The following is a 10,954-nucleotide window of genomic DNA, read 5'->3' as shown; positions in this document are numbered from 1 at the left end:
CCAAACTTCCTCTATAGGAGCTGACTTTAGAGTTAGGCTCTCATCATTGATCTCTCTAACTTTTTTCCATAAGTGTCCTGGCCAGTCTTCCTCTAAGAATGGAATTCCATCTAAGGCATCTTCGATGTTTGGCACGACAAGTTGTGGCTCTTTTGTTTCAAGGTGGGGTTCTACCACCGCTTCAAATTTTTCTTTAGTTTCTGTTACCACAAGCTCTTCAGGTTTTGCGATACTTTCAAGCTTGGGTTTTTGTTTTTCCAGCATCTCTTGCGTGATTCTTACCAAATTTTTTGATAAGCTTCAAGCTTAGCTGCTTCTATGTCTGGAGAGGGATAATTTTTCCATTTGTTTTTGATGTTTTGGCCTTCTTTAAGTCCTGCTTGGTAGCTTCCGAGGCTGCATTAATAGGCTCAAAAATTTTATCAACCAAAATTGATCCTCGAGATTTCACCGGTTGTTTCTTTGATTTTACTTTCAGGTTCTTTCACCTTTTCTTGGAATAGCTTTTTTGTTTTCTCCTCAATTTAAGCTCGTTGTTTTTGTTTTCTCAATTCATACCTTTTGCTTCAGTTGGTTTTTTGAGAGGCAGCTTTTGTGTTCTCCAAATCATCAGAGGAGTTATGTTTCTTTCTCTTAGCCTGAGCTCTAGTGACTAGAACAATTGGTTCACTCTTAGATGAGCTACTAGGTATCACTTGGACTACATTTACTACTATTTTCCCCTTGTTTAAAGGATTTTTGGGACAATTGGGAAGTGTCCTTCCTTTTTGCAACATTGTATGCAATAAGCTTCAATTGGCTTGAGGTTCTTGTCAGACTCTGGGCATTGATTTTTCTAATGATCATCTGCACCATAGTTGTGATAGTTTCCCGTTCTTGGCTTAATCATGTTTCTTACCATAAGAGGTCTAACACCTTGATTAGCTACATAATACATTGGTGCGAGCTCTGGTAGAGCATAAATCACAGGTTCTTCCATTGGTGGTGGATGTGAATTATACCAATCTCCTTCTATCATTATTGTAGATGGACTAGGCCCTGCATAGGGTGTAACAGGCACTAGTGCTTGTTCATCTATGACTCCTTCTGAATGCATCTACTTTACAGGCACTGCATTATGTCCTGGATATGGAGGTTGTTGACCCAACACAGGTTGAGGTCTTTCCATACCCATTGGTGGTCTTTGAGCTGGTGCCATGTTAGGCTGGTAACTGTACATGGGTTGTCATTGTGGCCTCATGGACACGTACTGAACATTCCCATCATACTTTGGTCGGAAATAGCACTCGTTGATCTCATGGTTGGTCCATTTACCTTCGATTGCACACCATTTTTGTGGACTAATTGGTTGTCCCTGTTGAGGTACCCCTTGTCTTGGTCCCCTCATAGGTGCTTTTTTCATGTTGTTCATCATGTCATTCATCCTTTTAAGCATGTCTTCTATGGCTGAAAGTGGTGCTGCAGCAGCCATTCCCACTTGTGCTGATTTAGTCGATGTTGTTTTCTCACTTTGATTATCCTTAGGGACATCTTCTTTGTTGAAAATATCACAATTGTCTCCTAAGTCAATAGCATCTAACACACATGCTTCTAGGGTTGTATGCTTCTTGCTATATAGTATAGCATGAAGTTCTTTGTTTAGCAGTCCCTCTAGAAACAATGATACTAGTCGTTCTTCTGCAGGTATCTCTAGCCATGGACATCTGGCAATGTATTGTTTCATTCGAGTCGCACAATCCCTAACAGACTCACCATGTTTCTGTCTAAAGTTGTAGATTTGAGATACCGTATTGTGTTTGATCCCCATTTTGGAACAAGCAGCTACAAATCCTTGAGCTAATGTGTTCAAGTCCATGATTGACCTCGGTGGAATGTTGTGGAACCATGTTAATTCTTTCCCTTCTAATGTCATTCCAAACCCCTCAAATTGAGTATGGAAATAGAATATGCGTTGTGCTCTTCGCACTTGTTTAAAGCTTGCTAAGTGGTTTCCCCTGATCCACTGTATTTTTTGACCCATTTTTGGAAATCAGCTGGTGTGAAGCGTCTATTTGGTTCAACTCCCGGTCTTCTCGCAGTTGGTCCTATTTCAAGTCCTTCAAACTAGTCTGTTGGAAATAGTGATTCATGTAGCCCTGTATCGGCCTTAGTGTCACCCGATTTTCTGCGTGATGAGGTGGTTTCTAGTTTTTTAACATTACTCTCAGAAGATCTCTCACGGTGTTCGTCTCTTGGAATGGTTTATGGTCCTTGGCCCAATATCCAATCCCTTATGGAATACCCTTGATATTTGGTTTGTTCGACCTCCTCAGGGGCCATCATAGCAAAATTGTTGTTATAAAAATCCCTAAACAGGTAGGTTGGTAGGTTTGTTGATCCCTTATCCTTGATCTTGAAGATATAGATGATCTTTATGGCCATGAGTTGTCCTGATTTGGGTGTGCAAAGTCCACAAAAGATCTTTTACATTTCTATCCTCCCAACAATAGACTCCGATCCTAGGATTATCCGTACTAAGCCGTTTCAAAGGCTTCAAATCTACTTGCTCGTATCCCTCAAATTCTAAGGTTGGTGGTGCTTCTTTTACTGACATATCTAGGATTATGGTGTTTACTTCTAACCCCCATTTGTCTATCATGTCAGGGTTTTCGACTTGTAAATACTGAGTTCCGTTTCAATCCATGTACATTTTTTTCTTGTTTGTTTGTCCTAATCTCTTCTTCGAACTCAATACCATGTTAGCAATGTGAATGGCATACTCTTCGCGTTAGGATCCAAGTAAACCTGGGCTCCATGGCAATTAGTCTTATAAAATGAGAGTATATGTTTATAGCACACTGTCGTTCTGGTCTTTGAGTGAGTCAAATAGGAAGACATTTCAGAGATTGAATATGAAAAAGTGTCTGAGACTTCTTCAAGGATAGTGTGCAAGGAATTGCCTTGATTCACGCTTTCCTCGATGGATACTCTACTAGAGGTTTCTCCGAATATTCCTTGATTTCCTAGTACACGACCAGATCTAAGGTTCATAAAGACTTGTGAAGCCCTGGATAAAGTACTTATCTTTGGATTGACTTGTCGTCAATTTCCACTTGACTCGATTGCAATTTTTGTCAAGCTACCAATTCCTTGTCTGCAGCCTGATTCTTGTATCAATTTGATAAAGAGTTAGCTACTCTTTTACAAAGATGGTATAATTTTTGCTAACTATGGTAGTTGGTTTGTGTATATCACTTCAAATCGAGCTATGGGAGTCAGCAATTGACTTTCAGATTTGACTTTGGCAAAAAATCAAAGGATTAATGTGCAACTTGGAAACTAAGTGAACATGTACCAATTTGGATCCGATTGAACCCAAAACTGCCCCGTGGCTTTGTATTATGTTGGTCTAACAGTGTACAAGTTCAAAAGTTGAAACTGGTGTCCCTGTGTAGCAGTAGTAGTAAATAATCACGATTATTTACTTTGCCAGTTTTTTGTAATTTTTTGCTTGCTTTGCCAAGTATACAACCTGTTAAAGTCTCTGGACAAGTTTCAACAAGTCTGGACAAAATCTGTTCATGTTTATCAACTGTTCTTTGTCCGAAGACTCTGATTTCAAGAATCTGGCTTAAGTCTCACTTTTGTGATCCAAATTTCACCAAAATTGATTTGTGTGGTTACTTGATATGCTTGACCTTGTGGTATACTCAAATTTGCAAAATTGTCAATTTTTGAAGCAGATGTAAATAATCGCGATTATTTACTCCAGCTATATTTTTGCTAATTTTTGTCCCAACCTTGACACAGATATGTTAAGCACTTCAACTTAAGGTCTCTATCCAAGTTTCATAAAGTTTGGACAAGTTTTGGTCAAATGGTCATCAATTTTTTGTCTGCAGACTAACTTCTCAAATTTGGTCACAATTTTCAATCCAATTATTCAAATCTTACCAAATTTGGTTTGTGGGCTTATTACAACATGGTAAAGCTAGTGGTATGCCAACTTGGCCAAAAAAGTTGAAAAATGGGACAGTAGTAAATAATCGCGATTATTTTTACAACTGGCAACTTTTTGCATCTTTTTGGTCAAATGAGCATGTACACATGTTTATCACATCAATATAAGCCTATGAATCAAATTGCATCAAGTTTGGACAAATGTTTTCCCAATTTACACTCAAGTTTTAGAAAGTCAATACAAACTTTAGTTTTTACCCAGTTTGGTGAATTAAATCTTTTGTACCTTTACAAAAGTTGTTTGTACACATGCAATGAGTGATTGGTATGAACCTTGGTCAAATCTGAGCTGAAAGTTAATAATGGTGATTATTAGCTTCAAGCTTGAAATGAACCAATTTTTGCACTTTTTTCAAGGACAGTCCTTTTATGAGTTATTTTAAGCCTATGAATCAAGTCAAAACTTAATTTGGCCTAAAATGTCGAGGAAGAGTTTATTATCTGAGTTTTGGCCAACTCTTGAAGTTTTTACCTCAAAGTGTCCTTGAGCTTACCCACTGGTTTAGACAACTTTTAACCTTACTCTCCAATCGGATTGAGTGGTTTGGAGTCTTTTTGTGCTATTTCTAGTCGTAGACCTGAAATTCTGCAACTTCCAATAACAACTCACAATGATTCTTTCGGAGAGAGCAATGTTATGAAATCCACCTCGGATCCTACTTACCCTACTCCTAGGTTCTTATGCAATAGGGTTGTGGAAAGTGTCCACAAACACTCGTTTTCTTGTTTTTTATGGTTTCTTGAGCATTGGATCTGAAGACTTGTCTCGTCTATCAATCATCCTCAAAATCCTCATCTAGTTCTACAATTCTAAAGGCACTCAACAAGTACAACTTACCTCCAAGCTACCTCTACACAGCAAAAGACGACAATCTTAAGCTATGCAGTTTCTAAAAGAAAGTTTTTAACTCTAGGAGATCCTAGAAGAAGTTAAAGGATAAATTCACAAAACGCTCGTGTTTTTCCCTAGTTTAGGTCTCTTTGATCCCCGACAGCGGTGCCAAATGTGGGACTTATGTCTAACCTCACTATCCTATCTTATTGCAGTTTTAGCACAAACCACGATTAAATTATCAATCCATGGGACGAAGCTGACTCGACTAGTACATAGAGGCTACAAGAGGTTGTCAATCTCTAGGAAAACAACTAACAAATTGCATCTAAATCAAGCTACACTCAAGTGACTGAAATCACCAAAAGCCAATCGCTCATCGGCAAACAAATCACATCCTTTATAGCATCAAATGATATCCAAATGTAACAAAACTTCTAGGACATGTTTATAAGACCTAAGCACACATGCTTATGACACATGCTTAGGTCAAGTGCCAAAATTGCAATTATTAATTACAGTGGATTTTTGACCTAGTCGTTTTCGACCCAGAATGCATCTAAATGCTTAGCAATGCTGCCCCAATACCTGCCTATGCTTAGTTTTTTATTTTGAAGTGTAAATTTCTACTTATGATGAAAATAGGCCGCGGGTCGGCGACGCCAAAACTACAGAATACTGTGATGTGTTTTTGTCCATGCGTAGAGCTTTTACCTGCGGTTGCAATGCAACAAATGCGACTGCGATGTGACAACTGGGGAGGGAGTAGGAAGCGCGAGAAGGATAGAAGTGAGCACCCGTTAGCTCATGTTGTGTATTTCATTATGCAAATACTTACAAAAATTGGCTTTTATACCTTAGCCAAGGTTTTTGGTGGTCAAAACTAATAATCTGGGAGCTCTAACTAAAGATAGGCAATGACAGGTTAATACAATCTGGAAGCTTGTAGCCCTGGCTCATCAATTACAAGGTTTATCCAAAAAATAGGAGTTACAATATTCTCGATTCATAAAAAATAATAAGTGTTTTTACATGGAAGCTCCGAAAAATGATATCCGTGTTAGCTTGTTGCTAACACTAGGAAAGTGTCCCGTAGGTGTCCTAGACCTCCTCCTAAAGTTTTGTTGCATTTCAAATCCGTTCGAGTGCCAAAATGGTGTGATGACCTAGAGCTGTGAGAAAGGACATAGACATATTTTCCCAATCTTTTGAGTGTTGGTTTTCTTGTTGAGCTAGTGTGTTTGCTTGTTAAGATTCACTTCATGAGATTGACGATCTGATAGAGTCTTCGTGTCCCATCCGAGTCACTTTCCGTGAGTATTGACATTATGTTAGTGCCAGAAAGCTATGCTGCAGACGTTCGTCACGGCCACTCGCAAACAGGTTCTTAGCCTCATTTGTTGAGACCACTCTTTAGTGAGAGCTCATGAGGTGTGTGGCTATGGAGTCCTTGAGATTTTTCTTGCTCATGTGACTTGATTAACACTAATCAATGCTTAATTCTCTTTTACTATGCCTCTCTCATACTCTCTATGATTGTCTATGATGCTTTGATTAGCTAGATCGTGACTAATTAGTGGTTACTCTTACTCTAAACTTGTGTGATTTCCCTATTACCATATACATGTGGTAGTGATGTGTGTGAACACACTTAGGTCCGTCGGGGCATTTTTTCCCTCTTTAGGACGTTTTTCCCCCCGTGCATTGTATATATGCCCATTCATTCTAAGGCTATCTATCTTTCCATTGCACACTAAGTAATACACTCTATGTTGTGTGCCTTGAGCTTCCTTTTATCTTCTCCAAGCTGTGTATATTTTCCTACAACCCTAATTCCAACAATTGGTATCAGAGCAGGTTGTGTCCTCCCGGGCTTAGTCACCAACAACTCCAATACACGCTTGCTCACTTTCTCCGCTTTCAGTGAGCTTTGGCAAGCTTTTGCAGGGAGGTTGACAAAATTTTTGGGAGAGCTCATAGAGCTTAGTCTGCTCAGATTTATGATTTGAGCTCATTTCGGCATCCGTTTTCACTACAATACTGCACATGCTATTTTGTCATTTTGTGCAAAATTTTTGCCAGTGCCATTTTCTGCATAACAGGTCTCTTACAGTCTTCTACGGTTTGTGCTATATAGCACGTGTTGTTCCCACCTTGTTTTTCCTCTTTTCGGGCAGTTTTCACGTCAAGTGCAACATTTACCATGGCTGACAACAACACAGATGTGTTCAAGATGTTTGTTGTTGAGGACAGATTGGATGGGGACAATTACCCTATGTGGGCTTACAGGATGCAATATGTTCTTGTGTCAAAGGGCGTCTAGAATATTGTGCAGGGCATTGATGTACGTCCTGGTTCTGAGGATGTAGGCAATGTTGAGGATGTTGCAGGTCTTGCTGCAAGGATTGCTTCTGTTAGAGTTGTTTGACCTACGACAGGACAAGCTCGTTGGGATAAAAAGGATGTGTAGGATCATGCGTTGATTGTGTTGTTTGTGAAGCTCACCATTTCTCCTCACGTTCGTTCAATGAAATCTGCAAAACAGGCTTGGGATATTCTGGTTGGTCTTTATGCAAGCCGCAATCAGGCAAAAATTGCATTGCTGCGTAAAGAGATAGAGTCAAATCTTATGCATGAGAAAGATGATATGGACACTTTCCTTGCTAGTGTCAAGCAACTTATTTCTGCAGGTGAAGTTATTTTAGATAGTTTCCTTGTGCTGACTGTCCTTGATGCCTTGCCAGATTCTTACCATACTTTTGCTACTACTTGGAGACTTTTGACCGAAGGAAATATTGAAGTTGTCAAGTTTGATGCATTATGCACATTGCTGTTGCAAGAGTCATTTTCCAAACAAAACAGGACAAAACAGTGTGCAATTGAACAGGCTTTTATTGATGCTCAAAGAAAGGGTGGTAACAACAATGCAACCACTTCTTATGGTTATTCTACGAGTGGAAAATCACCTGTTCCTAATGCTTCTGGTGGTAGCAATTCATCTGGATATTCTTGTGATAAGGGCAAAAAGAAGATGCGTTGCCATTATTATAAAGCTAATGATCACTTGATCAAGCAGTGTCCTAAGTTGAAGGCCAAAGAGGCTAAGAAGAAAGAGGGTAGTTCCACTGCAAATGTTGGATCCACTACAAATGCAACTATTGTTGAGTCTTCTGTGAAAGGAGACTGTGATGTTGATGTTGATGCAGAATGGGCTTTTAGTGCAGAGTGTACCTATAATCCCACTGTCTATGATGCATGCATGTCAGTTGCTGCAGATTCACATGTGTGGTATTTTGACAGTGGTGCTACAAAGCATATTACCTCACATCATGATTTGTTCACCTCTATTGAGTCTGTCCCTCATGGGAATTCAGTTACTTGTGCCAACAATGCCTCTTATCCGGTTCAGGGAGTTGGAAGGATTGTGTTTACTGCTGCAAATGACAGTTCTTTCACACTTGTTGATGCACTTTATGTACTTGGGATCAAGAAGAATATTTTCTCTATATCTGCACTTGCTAGACTTGGTCTTGTAGTCAAATTTGTGGATGATAGATGTACTATACACGATCTTTGTTTCGGTGATGAAATTGTTGCATCTGGCATTTTATGTCGTGGACTGTATAAGCTCACTTTGTATAACAAGTGGGGGCAAAATTTTCCAAATGCAGTTGTGGATTCAAAGAATATTTCAAATGCAAAACTTTGGCATGCACGTTTTGGTCATCTGAATTTTGCCAGTTTGCTGCGTTTGTAGAAATCTAATATGGTTGCTTCTTTGCCACCTCTTGAAGACCTGTCAAACATGTTTGTGAAGGCTGTATTTTGGGTAAGATGCAACATTCTAAGTTTCTGAAGGATGATTCAGTTAGGCCACATGTAGGTTGCAGCTTGTGCATAGTGATTTTTGTGGGCTCATGCAAACTCCATCCTTGGAAAATTACCTTTACTTTGTGACTTTCATTGATGATTACTCCAGGCATGCATGGGTATTTCCGCTTAGAGCAAAGTCTGAAGTATTTATGTGCTTCAAACAATTTTTAACTATGGCTGCCAAACTCCGTTCTTGTACCAAGAATCACAACATCAGTTAGAAGCCCTAAAACTTCTAGCCAATAGACCCCTTCAAAGCAGATACCATTGGAAAACTGTATGGTTGTTGGAAGTTCCCAGTTAACCCAGATCCCATCAAAATCTATAGAAAAATGCTTACATGAAGATAATCAAGGAAAAAATTTTCATTTGATCTCCACAAAGTCAAAGTCAAAACCTGACAAATCCCACAATGTTCAAGCAACTGCATGTGACCAAGCTTACATATGCATATCGAGATGCAGATGGCAATGAATACGAGCAAGTTCATGACCTTGTACATACTCATGTGGATGGCCAGATGGAAGTCAGAGATTATCTCAAGTTAATGGAGAACCTCAAGTTGCCAAAACAAGTGAAGGATATCTCAAAATCAACAGAAGCTAAAGCTCAAAAAGCTACACAAAGGCCACCACCAAAATCTCCTTCGAAGAGACAGATTCTGCCAAAAAGTATAGTGGATCTTTTAAGATCAAAGATAATCCAAATATAGGTAGATAATGTGCAACAATTGCAAGAAAAAGGTGTACTATTACAATCCAATGAACCAACATTTATTGAAGCATGTGATCAAAGCAAAGAATATGAAAAAAAGTTCAACCCAACGACACCATCAGAGCCAAATCAATCAATCAGTAAAAAAGAAGATCTCAAGAAGATCAAGTGCAACATTACTAGTGAACATGAATAAAAATTGTCAAGCAAAGTAAAGCTAGATTTTCAATTGGACAAGAACCTCATCTCTTTTTGCACTTGGAAAAAATGTGGCCAACCACAGTTGGAAGATGCTCTTGAATTTAATAGCATATCCAAAAACAAACGAGTACATTAGAAAGAGGATGGAGTGTAGGAGGGCCTCTTTATTTTCCATGAGTTTATGGAGGTGATTAACATTTTGATGAATAGGTGTACACCATGTGCACAAGAATGGTGGGTGTGTAAGAGATGTGTTATAGTGGTCAAAGGATGCACTTTTTCCCCCAAAAAGGAGGTGGAAAATTTTATGATTTTTGGCCTTCCATAACTCCCCCACACATGACCTCCAATTTGAGATCTATGTGTTGAGATTTTTCCATACATATACGACATGATATGGTTTTATCCACTATGTTTTAAATTCCATTTTGGGGGAAAAAATTGAATTCAAATAAACTAGTTGTTTTGCCTATTTGAATTCAAAAGCTATCCTTCGATTACTTTCTTAATACTAAAGGTTTGACTTTCTTAAACTACCAAATAAAGAGGCCCTCCTAGATCCCATTCTCTTCCTAATGATGCTGGGGAATTATTTCCACTACCATTCAAGTAGGTTCATAGACCATCATAGCCCAATTCCATGTGATGACTATAAAAGATGTACTAGACGACATTATATTATGAATGCCACTGGCCTAGAAGGTTCTAGAAATACAATGTTTAACCAAGATGTAGTCTTCAAAGAAATCAATGAATGAAGACCAAGACTGGTCACCTGCGAAAGATAGTACAAAGTTCTCAAGAATAGTTAAAATGGAGACTGGTACCAAAGCAAAGCTTATTGGAGATGTTTCATCTCCACCCAGCAGAACCTCAAAAGAGCTTAAAGTAGATCAAGAAATATCAAGAGCAGATCAAACAGCAACCATGAAAGCTAAGCTAGAAGTAAAGGAACAAGGTTACAAACAACCAGGAAGCAATAGGAAGTCCAAAGGTTGGTCAAACATTGCCAATATAGTCAATAGATGGGAGTCCTAATGGAAAACAAAGTCTCAAATCACCTTCCATAGAGACCAAGCTAGATCAGGATGAGAGTATGGCAAAGGAAGGACAAGGATCTTCAAAAGAACCACCAATGAGTATAGCTATAGTCCTCAACATAGCAAATGGAGCAAGTGTCAGATGCAATGCTCTATTGGATAAAGAAGCAAAGTGCAACAAAGAATCCTTGAGATTACTCCATGCAAACCTGAGAGCAAAGCAATGCGAGGTATGCCTACAAGTCAAGAAGAAATGGTTTCTACACTTAGCTTCCAAAAGCATGAAGAACATGTA

The sequence above is a fragment of the Adiantum capillus-veneris genome, chromosome 11 (genome assembly GCF_014529385.1).
Source record: "Adiantum capillus-veneris isolate H3 chromosome 11, ASM1452938v2, whole genome shotgun sequence".
In the NCBI taxonomy this organism is placed as follows: Eukaryota; Viridiplantae; Streptophyta; class Polypodiopsida; order Polypodiales; family Pteridaceae; genus Adiantum; species Adiantum capillus-veneris.
Note: the sequence above shows the minus strand (reverse complement) of the source record.